General features: G+C 44.0%; 1 protein-coding gene across 6 annotated transcripts in view; it reads right to left on the bottom strand.

Annotated features, from left to right (window-relative positions):
* Pld1 (phospholipase D1) overlaps positions 1 to 13,844 on the bottom strand; it is a 223,393-nt gene that overhangs the window by 165,185 nt on the left and 44,364 nt on the right. The window contains exon 1 of one of the 6 annotated variants that reach the window (XM_036190358.1): positions 12,511 to 12,662. The exons of the other annotated variants lie outside the window; for them this stretch is intronic. The gene's annotated coding sequence lies outside the window, so the exon portion shown is untranslated. Of the gene's footprint in view, positions 1 to 12,510; positions 12,663 to 13,844 lie in introns of those variants that run through there. 6 annotated transcript variants of the gene reach the window in all.

The following is a 13,844-nucleotide window of genomic DNA, read 5'->3' as shown; positions in this document are numbered from 1 at the left end:
TAATCAGAGTGGTCAGTAAACGTATGAGGCTCCCTGCCTGGTGGAAAAGGAAAGCTTTCATGCTGTCCAACCCTGTCTCCTGAGAACTGGCCACTGAGGCTCAGTGACTCAGATGCTCACACCCTGGGCCAGCAGCACCTTTTACTCATCGTAAAAGCAGGATCTCAGTCACACTCAGAAACCAAAATGCACATTTTAACAAGGTGCTGCTCGGAGACTATGTGTGCATCAATTTCAGTTTCTAAGAGGTAGTTTGAACTAGCTCCAAACTGACACACCTCCTTAAAATAGGGGGAGGGGTGTGGAAGGAAGGGTGACGGAGGCAGGCACCAGAGAGAAGGCAGCCAGCGGCTCGGCTGCCAGAGATCTTCCTTGGAAGGGACAGACAACAGAGCTGCATCCACAGGGAATGTTCAAGTTTGAGGCCAGCCTGGATAACATGGGAGAGACCCTGTCTCAAAACAAAATCAAAACCAAGAACACATCGTGTCTATGGAATGTTCTATAACTCTACTTGGTTCTGAAATTTGCATACCTGTGTCTTTGGAAATACCCTGAAACAAAAATATACTATGTTGGGACTAGGGAGATGGCCCAGTTGGTAAAGTGCTGGTCAGCTCCAGTTTGGAGCCTCAGCACCCATGCAAGTAGTCAGGCACGGAAGTGAATGCTTGAAATCCCATCACTTGGGAAGCAGGGCCAGGCAGATGTCTGGGGCTTGCTGTCCAGCCAGCCTAGCCTAACTGGTGAGACCGAGTTCCCAGTGAGAGACTGGTTCAAATGAGAAAAGAATAAAGTACAAAGGCCTCCCAAAGAACAAGACCAAAGTTGGCCTCCAGCCTCCACCTCAGCGTGGTGAGCTTGCACACCACACACACACACACACACACACACACACACACACACGTCTCTGGAAGGCCCTCAGAGTCACAGAACTGTGCACGCTGACAGCTCATGGTGTAGGCACACCACCTTCCTCACCTGCAGGAATTGCTTCCTATCAAGGTCATGCCACCATTTTGACTAGTACACATTTATAAACATATGTGCAACAGTAAGCCTAACTTAAGCTTCAGTTTATACTGGATTTAAGTGAGATATCTTTCAATAAAGTTCAGTGGCATGTCACCTCAAGACAGGAAATTCAGTGTCAAATCTAAGGGCAGCTGCCTCTCCATGAGGTGAGTCAGAAGCTAGAGGAACACCTGGCTGAACTCAGCTGGTTCAGCATTGCTCGCCTGTTTAGTGGAGGGACCAAACTGTGAGAGCTCTGCCTTGCAAGGAACATGTTCACTCACCTTTTTCTTTATTCCCACTTTAAAAGGCTGAGGACATAGAGTGTCCGCCTCACATGCATGAGGCCCAAGTTCCATCCCAGCACCGCATAAAATCTGGTATGGTAGCACATACCTATTCCAGCGACGTAGAAGCAAGAGAATCAGAAGTTCAAGGTCATCCTCAATTACAATGCAAGTTTGAGGCTAGCCTGACCTACATGAAACCCTGCCTTAAAGATAAAATGAAATTAATAATGAATTGCATTTATTTAAATTGCAATAATAAAATAAATTGCATTTATTTTTTGGTTACAAGACTGTTTCTTGGAGCTAAGAAAAGGCATAATGTACAGGAAGAAGTTCCCACTGGCAGCCAGCAGGTGCCAGTGGCCCTCCTCTCTCTGCTCCCATGGCACTAGGATCACAGGCTGCAGCTGCCATGTCTGAGTTTTTGACATGGGTGCTGGAGTTTGAACTCGGGACTTCGAGCTTGCTCAGCAAACATTCTTTCCATGGAACGCTCTCCCCAGCCCCTGAATTCTCCACATTCTTAACCTGTCAAGAATCATCCTTTGGCTTCTGAGATAGTCTATGAACTGCATCACAGTAAAGGAAGTTGGTGAGCACACTTGAAGTTGAAGGGCCATCAGGAAATGAAGCGAAGCTGGGGCAGCATAGCCAAGGAATCTGACCCAGTGCCAAGTCCAGAGGCCATTGCAACTACACACACATTAACTAGAGAAGGAGTCCTTGAGGTGGCAAGCCTACAGGTCAGGGCAATGTCAGGAGTAAACTAGCCCCACATTCCCATCCAAACGACACCAGCAACAGACCCTATTAAAGCCTCACAATGGGATGTTCAAGATGGCTCAGTGGGTGAAGGCACCTACCACCAGGCCTGACGACATGAACTTACTCCCTGGACTCTCTCTCTCAAATGTGTAACTATAAAAAGTGGCACGTGTGAATAGCATTGCTTTTTCAGAGCAGATGCAGATTAGGGATGAAATAGAACACAGGCAGTAGCCCTGAAAAGCAGCTGAGAAACCAGGCCTCAAGTCCATCTATACTTGGAACATGGCATTCAGTAGGAACAGTAAAGAGGGAACCACAGATAGTCCAAGAAGAGCCATCAGGCTGAATCAATATCTGAAAGCTGTAATATCAATATCCGAAAGCTGCTATATTACAAGGTGTAATTGACAGCATCTGGTGCCATTCAGCTGAAATGAAACAAGAGGTCTTTCGAATAGTCTAAAAGCTAGGGTTGTATGATACTGCCTCTGTGGCTCCAGAGGACAAAATAGAGTGTGTCTTAGTCATTGTTCTATTGCTGTGAAGAGACACCATGACCAAGGCAACTCTCATAAAGAAAACACATAATTTGGGGCTTGTTTACAGTTTCAGAGGTTTAGTCCATTATCATCATGTCAGGGGCATGGTGGCAGTCATGGTACAGGAGCAGTAGTTGAGAGCTACCTCCTGATCCACAGGCAGAGAGAAAGACTCTGGACTTGGCATGGGTTTTTGAGCCCTCAAAGCCCACCCCCAATGACGCACTTCCTCCAACAAGGTCACACCTCCTAATCCTTCCCAAGTACTTCCACTCCTTGATGACTAAATATGCAAACATAAGCCTATGGGGGCCATCCTTACCCCATCCACCATGGTGTGGATGTCATAGTTCAGAGTCATCCAGTAAGACATTCAAGAGTGAGCAGGCATTAGGAAATACAACATGTCATCCATGTGAGCACTCCCTAGAGGAAAGTGCATCCAGAATTCTATAGCAACCGTGTTCCCTCAGACCTGGGCCAGGCCTTTGGGCACCACTCAGAGCAGAAGTAGCTTCCCAACCTGCCAGTACAGAAGGAAAAAGAAGATGGTTTTGCCAGGGTTTAGCATTGCAGCAAGAGACTGGGAAGGCAAAGACTCAGGCTACATCAACGAGACTGGCCAAGTGAAACTCAGGAACTGAGAGGCTGGGCTGTGGGGTTCTCAGGGTTCATAGAATAGTCATGTTCAAGGGTCGGCTCTCAGAGTAGGAGATCCATGTTCACCACCACTAGTATAGAGCTCATTCCATAGAAAGTGATCCGGTTGGGCCCCAAATTAATTAATTCTTAAAAGATTTATTTTAATTTTGTTTTTTTTTTCTATATGGGTATTTTGCCTACATATATATCTGTACATCATGTGTATACAGCGCCTAAAGATGCCAGAAGAGACCATCAGGCCTCCTAGAATTGGAGTTACATACAGTTGTTAGCCAGTGAGTAAGTGCTGGAAATTGAACCCAGATCATCTGGAAGAGCACCCAGGGCTCTTACTGCTGAGCCATCTCTCCAACCCACCTAATTAATCCATTTAAGATAAGAACAAGGTATGTGATTGTGTGTGGTGTGTGTGGGGTGTGTGTGTGTGTGTGTGTGTGTGTGTGTGTGTGTGTGTGTGTATGTGTGTGGTGTGTGTGTGTGTATGTGGTGTGTGTGTGTGTGTGTGTGTGTGTGTGTGTGTGTATTTTTTCCAGGGATCAAACTCAGGTCCTAGTATTAGGCCAACTCATCTACCTCACCAGCCCTAAGACATGAACAAAATTTTATGTATTACAGCAAACAGTTGGTGAGAATCACTCTTGTTCAGATAGAGACTGTCTCCTTTGTTGTCTCAGTAACAGACTTGTTCTCAAAGGACCCTACATCCATCCACCAAGCAACAATCTCTGTCCATATTCCATAAGCTGCTACTCAAGTCGGAGAGTTAACCAGACACGTGACTTTGGACTATAGCTTATCAGCATGGATTCAAACACTGGTAGTTAACTCTATCATGAACTTTGGTATCTGGCCACATTGCCAAATGCCTAGCTAATTGTATCTAAATCTCTCTGAGCAAAGGTGGTAGGTTGGGCTTAGCCTTATACCACAGAAAAGCTTGTTGCTTCCTTTGGATGTCAATCCACAATCTGCCAAGGTGAAAGGTGCCAAACTCAACAGAAGGCCCTAGCAGTTTAATCCCCAAGTACTACTGTTCTAGATGTAGGAGTAGTACACACTTGTACTACTTGTTCAATCCAAGCACTAGGAAGTCTGCCCCTAGAAATTGTAAAGGGGCCTTGAAGCCACACAGGAGTTTACTGAGCATCCATAATAAGAAGTAAAATCCAGGAAACCAAAGCAGATGGGTTGGAATTCATAACTCAAAGGACAATAAGCAAGACTGTGAATGTTTGAACAAGTGCAGTGGAGGGTGGAGGCCAGGACTGTGACAGGGGACTGTCTGTTTAGGAGTTGGTGTTTCTATGCAGAAAGTATAATGAGAATCAAGGAGAAGGGCTATTAACAAGAGTGTGTGTGAGTACCGTCTATGAACCAGAACTATTATCAAGAAAACTCATTGTCTTGACTAGGCAAAGTTAATTACTAATGGTATAGTTTTAAAGACAGTTTGGGCTCTGATTTTAGTTAACTCAAAAGTGCTTACACTACAAACACACACACACACACACACACACACACACACACACACACGTACTATGTGCTAAACTCCCTAATACTTTGAGTCCATATCCCATGGGTGTGAGAATAGACTAAACATACTCAAAATTTCTCCCAGCCTGGGCTGTCATTTGATCACATCTGCCCATTATTCTCTCATCTCAAAAGGAAAGACATTAAAAGAAAAGTTTGCAGAAAACCTGTTGTGCCTGGGCATGCTCACATATGCCTGTAATCTTAGCACTTGGGTATCAGAAACAGGTGGTTCTCTCTGAGTACAAGTGCTAGCCTAGTGGTCTACACCAAAAGTTTCAGGCCTGTCTCAATCCTATCTCAACAACAATTACAAAATTAGTTAATTATATAATTAAAACAAGGAAAAGAAAAGGCTTCTGGGTTTGTGTAATAATAGCATACACTGTGAAAATGTGTTGCTCTTATTGTTAATAAAAAGCTGATTGGCCAGTAGCCAGGAAGGAAGTATAGGTGGGACAACCAAACTAAGGACTGGGAAGAAATAGGGGCAGAGTCAAAGGAGGTGCAGCAGACACAGAGAAAAGCAAGATGGATGTGTCATACTGAGAAAAGGTGCCAAGCCACAGAACAAAACATAGATAAGAAATATGGGTTAATTTAAATGTAAGAGTTAGCTAGCATCAAGCCTGAGCTATTGGCTGAGCATTTACAACTAATATTAAGTCTCTGTGTATGTTATTTGGGAACTGGCAGGTGGGGAAAAGTCCACCTACACCTGGGTAAGAGCTGAGGACATGATCTGGCAGCAGCACTTGCCTAGCATGTGCCAAGTCCTGGAGTCAACTACCAGCACCCCAGGAAAGAGAGAGAGGAAAGGAGGGAAAGAGGAAGGGAGAAGAGAATGGATCAAGAAAGGAGTAAGAAAAAGAAAGAAAGCCAGCTACTTAAATATTATAAATATTAGTTTTCATTATTATTTATATATTTCCTTGATGATACCTTTCTGCCAACACTGTTAGCTATGGTCCCTTGTTTACATATTTCCTTCCTTTGTTTGTATTTAGTAGTATATAAATATCCTTGCAACTAACTCAAATCCTTAGTAGAATATAATCAAACTCCAAACAAAGGAAATAAATAGCACCTAGCAGTTTATTTTCAAGGAATAATAACTAATACTTGCTCAATATGCATCAACACTGTGATGGGCATTTTATGTCATTTAAAAAAAACCCTCTGAAGTAAATACTGGTGTTATTATTTCTACTTTAGAAATACTGTAACTGGACCTTCCAGAGTAGGTCATTTATCCGAGGTGACAATCGATATTAGTGGTCTACCCAACAATTTTACAACATAACCTACAACCATCTCACATTAATCATCTATCCCCATCATTTGTTTAAAAAAAAATGAATAGGGAAGAAATCTGGAGCTCTTAAAGACAAAATCACTTCACCCAGTAAAACAGGCGACAACATTGTATCCTTCTTTCTTACCCTCACCATTCCAGACACCAAAAGAGAGAGACCCCACGGCGTAACGACTTGCTCACTCACCCAACCTTTGAGTGGTGTGGGATATTCAAAATGCTGTAAACCCCATTTGTGTTAATTAAATAAAATCAACCTTGGGTCAGAAGGCTGAGTTCAGAAAGTAATCACGGAAAGTCATGGGGAACCTGGAAGACTATAAAGACACACATAGGAAGTAGTAGGGAGGGACTCAGTGTAGGATGGGCTCTTTTGTTTTGGCAGAGCAGAAGGACACACTTTTTGAGACACAGCAAAGAAAGAAGGTCAGCTAGTCAACCTCTCTAAACTAGCAGGTTTTCACCCCAGCCTTTGACTCTCAAGTCTCATTGATAAATAGAATGGTAGAGATTTAATTAAAAGTTGTAGCTTTAATATATTTGGCAGCAGCAACAAAGCCGGTACCTGCAGGAAGAAAATTCTGCCAGAGAAGCAGACCAGTAACAGGAGCCACATTTACTGACAACAACAGCAGCAGATTAAGGTGGTGATTAGCCTTCCATACCATTCAGTGAGAACTGGATAATTTACTTGATTTTGATTTTTCCCAAGCTGGAACAAACAGAGCTAGTGCTTTAGTCATGACGGAAGTGTGTTACACTGGACAGAAGGGAAGAGCAGAAACAGTAGCAATGACACAATGGAAGAAACTTGAAGCTCCCAGGAGTATACTAGAACCTGTGGCCTGGAGGGTGCACTCCTCCCGACCTTCAGTGACCTCTATTACATGAGAGCAGGGAACAAGAAACTGGCTGTTCCCAGGTGTCTCCCATCTTTGCTATCCCACCTTCTCTAAGGATGCCTCAGGACGCTGGCAGGCACTTCCTACACGTCATCACTGCTGTCAGACTAAACAATGCACTGGCTATGTGGGAAACATCCAAAGGTCTTTCCTAGGCTGATGTCTCAAGTATTAAGTAAAATCTTCCCATCCTGTATAAAGTCATCTTGCCTGAACTCTCTCCTGTAACCTCAATCTGTTTTGACTTGTATAATAAAATAATAAATTCTTGGTCTGGGAAGATGATCCAAGGGATAAATCTGAGAGAGCATGAGGACCCGAATGTGGATTCCCATATGACACCAGGCAGTGGCACGAACCTGTCCCCCCAGCACTGCAGGCATAATGGGGTCCTGAGGGCTCACACTCGTTGTCCACAGTCACAGTCTAGCCAAAGGTAGTGAGCTCCAGGTTCAGTGAGGCTGGGACTCAGAGCAGAAAGACACCAAATGGAGGGTAATTGAGGAGGCCATCCTATAACAGCTCTGGTTTCCACACAGGCCACACACACAGCTAGATCCCACACACACACTACTACTACTAAATCCCTACTAAAGAAAAACTTATCTGGGCATGCTGGCACGTCCTTTAATCCTAGCACTTGCAAGGCCCAAGAAAGTGGATTTCTGAGAGTTAGAGGCTAGCCAGATCTACACAGCAAGTCCCAGGGCAGATGAGGCTACATAGAGAGATAGCCTATCTCAGAAAGAAAAGAAGAAGGGGAAGGGAAAGAGGAAAGGGAAGGGGAAGCAGAAGGGAAGGGCAAGGGAAGGGGAAGAAAGGGAAGGAAGAGAAGGAAGGGAAGGGAAGGGGAGGGGAGGGGAGGAAAGGGGAGGGAAGGGGAGGGGAAGGAAAGGAGAAGGGAAGGGGAAGGGAAGGGGAGGGGAGGGGGAAGGGAAGGGAAGGGGAGGGAAGGGGAAGGGGAGGGAAGGGGAGGGAAGGGGAAGGGGAGGGAAGGGGAGGGGAAGGGAAGGGAAGGGAAGGGGAAGGGAGAGAGGAAGGAGGAAAGGGGAAGAAGGAAAAACTTTTAAATTACCAGATGTGAGATTACCATAATCACACCTGTGGCCAGGACTGGGAGCTCAGTTGGCAGAAGTTGGTTAACACGCAGGAAGCCCTGAGCCTGGCACTTCATGAATTAGGCATGGTGGCACACCTGTACTCTAGCACCTAGGTGGTAGAGTCAAGTGGATCACAAGTTCAAGACCATTCCAGGCTATATATTGAGTTTGAGGCCAATACATGAGCCCCACTCCCCTTCCCTCTCTCCCTCCCTCCTTCCCTCCCTCCCCGCCCTCTCTCTCTCACACACACACACACACACAGAGAAAGAGGGAGGGAAAGACAGAGAGACAGAGAGAGACAGACAGACAACTGAGAGACAGACAGAGACATACACACAAACAAAATCTACTCAGACTACACTACCATGTTTCCTTATATTTTCAAATGTATTGCCAAATGTTTATGTTTTAGCTAAATCAAGCATAAGTTGTTCATCCAACATTTTTAAATGCATATTTACATTTTAAAGAAAACTTCACATCTCATATTCTTGGCTTTCTGCAGGGCTTCAGAAACCCGGAGGACTGACAAGGTAACCCAAGCTCTCTGTATCAGCAGGAAGTCACGCTGGGCAGGAATGAAGAGGACAGAAAACTAAACAAGAAGAAGTTTCTAGTCTTGGTGATTTGATAATGTTAGCCTTAAAAAGTCTAAAAATTTCCAAGACTAGTTTTGGTCAGTAGAAGACAGAATGCAATCCAGTCGAGCTCATTCACACACCATTGGCCTCCTCTAGCGTAAGCAGTGTTTGGGGAGGGGGTGGAGTGAACATGTGCATGGGAGCTTCTGGAGACCAGAGGCTGAAGTCAGGCATCTTCCTCACTTGCTCTCTGAACTGATTTGCCTTTGCTAGCTGGCCAGCAAACCCAGTGCATCTTCCCATGTCTGCCACCCCAGTGCTGGGACCACAGGTGAGCACGACCAGGTCTGGCTTTTCTTTCTTCCCTTTCCCTTCATGATTGCTAAGGTCCTCAGGCTTGTGAGAGCCACTTACCTAACTGGCCATCTCCCCGGCCCATCACTGGCCTTGTTTACTGGCCATAAACAATCTCTATTGTCACCAACAGGGTAGGTAGAAAGGCACAGCACACACTCACACATACTAAGGGGAGAAAGGACAAGAAGGGCATGCCTTCCTGAGTGACAGCGGTTAACAGATGAGGTACCTTTGATGGGAATATCAGCACAGATGTCAGCACTTACGTGGTCACTTGCCATCAGTAATAAACCCCAGGGAACATTTTCTAAGAAAGCAAACCTACCTGTCTTCCCCAGCACAGAACTCCCTCTAAGACACAACATTGTGACCGATTCTGCCTTTCTGGACTCTCTGGGGCAGTGGCTAACTGTACAATGGGGATTACTTAGATAACCAAGCTTTTAGTGGTAGATAGGGATTGGAATGAAAGGCCCAGAAGAGCAGCCACACCAGGAACTGCCTTTTGAGGCAGTTATTATTGCTGTGACCTTTCTGTTACTGCTCCTGCTTGTGACCATTCCTATCACCACCCCAGGACACATCAGCTCAGGCTTCCTTTGGATTCTTCAGAGCTGGTAAGGGTGAGGGCTGTTGAGCTCTGGCGGAGTATCCGTTTTTGCTATCCTGGGAAGTTAGTTCTTACGTCATTCTGAAAACAGTGAATTCCCTAGGTGGATGGGATTACTCTGCTCCACCATGTTTGGTGTATGAGCACAAGACCTATGCCTGCCAGTGTCTTGAGCAAGCAGGGTTAATGGCAAGAACCGTGGGGTTAAGGATGGCAATGTTTACTATAGTAAATGTTTACTCTAGTCCCTAAATAAAACCTGACAGGACCACACACTGTGGCTCAAGCCTCCCAGACCTTGTACAGCAAAGACAAAGACTACAGGAAAGAGGAGTGATCTGCAGCATGAAGGAATTCATGAGTAAGTGAAATGTGTTGACAAGCCCGCCCCTACTCCCAGCTACTACTGTCTTTCCTCTGAACCTTTCCTTCTGGTGCCATTTGATTCACAATGTTTCACGTTCACAATGGCTGGCTTGAGGTAGGGTAGTTTGCCGCGGACTGTCTCCAACCTTGACTTAGATTCATTCTAAAGGAAAAACTAGCATTGCACACTCTGGGTCATCACCTGGGTCATAAACTGCCTCGTTGGCATGGGACATCTCTAGCACCCTGAATGGAAACCAGATGTGGGATAAAAATGAACCAGTTCAAAGCTCAACTTGAGATATGATGGTACAGAACCAGCCAAATGCTGATGTCTGCTTAACCCGAGCCAAAAATGCAGTAATATAGGGTGTGCTAGACCAGTCTGTCAAGATGATGGGAACTATATGACTGTTGTAAGTCAAGACTGCTTAGACAGTTCAGCCCTGGTTTCAAATATTGAACACTGCTACACAGCCTTCATACTCCTTCCTTATATTTGGAGAAAAAGTAATTTCATGTGTATATGCTCTGGAGAAGCCCCTCAAATCTGGCTTGTAGGTATTTTCCCACTCCTTATGTTAGTTGTCATTTTGTTTATTTCTATTTTTAACCAGAGGTACATTGTTACTCTGCTTTTATTGCTAGATGAAAAAGCTCAGAAGTACAAAACAAGCTGGGATTGCCAGAATTCCTAAAATAAGGCTTAAAGATGTATGCATACTCACTTAGCACAGATAAGTCAGCAATGATTGAAATGACTTCGATAATTTTCTTTAAAAATCACCAGGCATCAATAATCAGGTTGATAAATGCTCTCCTTTAAGATTTAAATTAATAGCATTTAGTTAGGCATGGTGTCTCATGCCTTTAATCCCAGCACTTAGGAGGCAGAGGCAGGCGAATCTCCAAGTTCAAAGCCAGCCTGGTCTACAGAATAAATTCCAGGACAGCCAGGGCTACACAGAGCAACCCTGTCTAGAACCCTACCCCATTTAATAACTAATAACTAATAACTAATAACTACACAGCAGCATGGCCGTATGCAGTGGAAACATACACACAGTGTCTCACAGCATGGCCGAATGCAGTGGGAGCATACACACAGTGTATCTGCAGTACAGGAAAGCCAGGGCAAGCTTGGTCTTTTTAGGAAGCTAAAGTTACCTGGTAGATTTCAGGTTGAGGGAAATACCTGGTGAGGTGGGGACAATAATGTAACTGTGGCACTGTCTTAGTGGTTTAAAGTACAAGGTTATAATCTGAAATGGCTCACAGCCTTCACTTTATAGTATCAGCTTCAGCATAGACAAGAAATAGCAAGAGTTTAGCACCTTAAAGGCGCGCGCGCACACACACACACACACACACACACACACACACACACAGACTTCTGCTTCCCTTTTCCCTCCATCTTTAAAAATAATAAAAAGGAAAAGATGATAGAAGATGCTGACACACTGCCTGTCCCACTGGGACAAAAAGAGAAGAGAGGCAATAATAGACACATATTAGCATATATTAGCATATTTTAAAACATTAGTTCATCCACTTGAACCGATTCATGCTTACACATACAGTGCAGAGAAGCCATGGCTCCTAAAGGAACATGCTTTCAAACAGTGTCCAGCGGAACCCCTCTTGCAGAGTGGTCTCATGCCAGATGGCTCCAGGGCAAATGAACAGAGGCAGAGCTGCTTCCTACCTCTGTAACTCAGGGAAACTGAGAGAGCTATTCTTTTGGCACTTAATTTTATTGGCTTCACTTCTTTATTATTATCAACACGACTTTCATGTCTTACACATCACATTCCAATTTCACAGTCATTTATTTTTAGGGTGACCTCATATTTTAGGGAGCTACTTGTGAATGAAAACAATAAAACAGTGAGAAATTAGGTCCCCTCTGAGCCCACCGGGATGCTCCATCCACATCGGCGGTTCGGCAGGTATTTCACAAGGCAGTCTAGAAAAGCACCAGCGTTTCCAGAGTGAAAATAAAATGACATCTGACCCACTGTAACTCTGAGGAGTAGGCCCCAGGGGAGACTATATCTACAAGTATAGTGAGAGACTATAGGGCTTGCTAGAATACAACACACTGCTTAGCTCAAAAACTAAAATAAAACCATTATGCATAAAATCAGAGTTCTGCCTAGCTGTACTTGAAGGGCACAGAGAAAGTCGTGACAAAATAAAATAAAATATAATAAAAATGCTTACAAACAATTACAACCCTTTAAATTACAACTCCAACACACATATGCTATTTCCTCTTGGCTCCATTTAGATTGACAGAAAAGTATCTTAGTCAGAAGAATGTAACATCCAGCCCCACAGGATCAAGGGACTCAAAAGTATTCTTCTCTAAAGCAGCAATAGCACAAGCCTCCTCCTGTCGGTCACCATCTCCCTGCCATCACAGAAAGAAAATCTGACACAAAACAGAAAGTTCAAAGCGTTACTAACCTGAGGTCACTGGCAAATAGAGTCGCTCCATTTTACTCTAAAGAAGGAATCCTTCCTATAAACCAAAGCAGCTGAAAGTCGAGATGGGGGGAACTGTTACCCCAAGAATCCACATAAACAGGGAAAGCCGTCCTGTTCCAAGCTCAGCTTTGGCAGGCTCCCTAAAAGCAATTCAAGTCGGCCCCGCCCACAGAACACTTTAGCCTATAAGCTTTGGTAATGAACTCGAAACCACACCCCATAGGCTAAATAGACACTGCTGTGTGAAAGAAAAGCCTCTGGGAGAAGGAGCTAAGGCCCACGACTTCAGTTTTGCACTGGTTGCCTAAGAAAAGCCGTGCACACACTTAAACAAAGAGAACTCTCATTCCCTTGTCTCCCCCAGACACCACGTTAGGGGCTGATTCACGTTAAACAAGGGCAATACAGTCTCCCCTCCACTGGGGCCATGAAATGACTTTTATAAGTGGTACTAATCATGAAGCCATACAGCACTGTAATTTTTCACATTTTATGCGAGAGATGTATGACGTTATTGTTTCTGAGAATCAAACTCATACTATCGCTAGCTTTCAATTTTCACATGATATAGAAGAAGCTTAAAACCACATTACTCACAAAAGCTCAAAAATTGATATTGTTCACAAGGAAAATCAAAGGACCTTCTAAGTCAGGTCTGTAAATATAAGTCAACTTTGTCACATCAGTTCATCATTTACGAAAAAGATTTGTTTCAAGGGGCCAGGATGGCAGATCATCCAGAAGGGCACTTGCTGCCAACCTGATAACTGATCAGTACCAAACGTGAAGGAGAGAACTGATTCCCAGGGCTCATCCCCTGACCTCCACGTGGTCAAACTCACTCCAACGCATGTGGACTCACAAAAGGTAAAATGTTAAAGAGATAGTGTTATCTTTATTATTATTATTATCTTTCAATATCATACACCATGGTCTCAAAATAAACAATCTAAATTTAGTTTTCATTCTACAAAAATGTAGTTGATAATTTTCAAGAGGATAAACCATAAAACAGAGTCAATATAGTTCCACAGTACTGCTCACTCAGCTTTTTAACATAGTGCACTCACAATAAATACAATTGACCCCTACTTTTCAACCCCAGGAACAATGTTAATTTCAAGGACTTGCTACTTTGCTATAATAAAGTTCTAATTTATTTAAATAAGATCTACTTTAACATAATGGATGCAGATTTTCTCCATACTTTAACACAGACTTAAATAGGACAAGAAAAAACAGATTTACTCATTGCCAAGCAGACTTATATGGATTTCTGCTAAAACTAAGTTACTCGACACCTATGCAACGTA

This window comes from Onychomys torridus, chromosome 6, assembly GCF_903995425.1.
Source record: "Onychomys torridus chromosome 6, mOncTor1.1, whole genome shotgun sequence".
NCBI classification, from domain to species: Eukaryota; Metazoa; Chordata; class Mammalia; order Rodentia; family Cricetidae; genus Onychomys; species Onychomys torridus.
The sequence above is the reverse complement of the archived record's forward strand: the minus strand, read 5'-3'. Positions and strand labels throughout refer to the sequence as shown.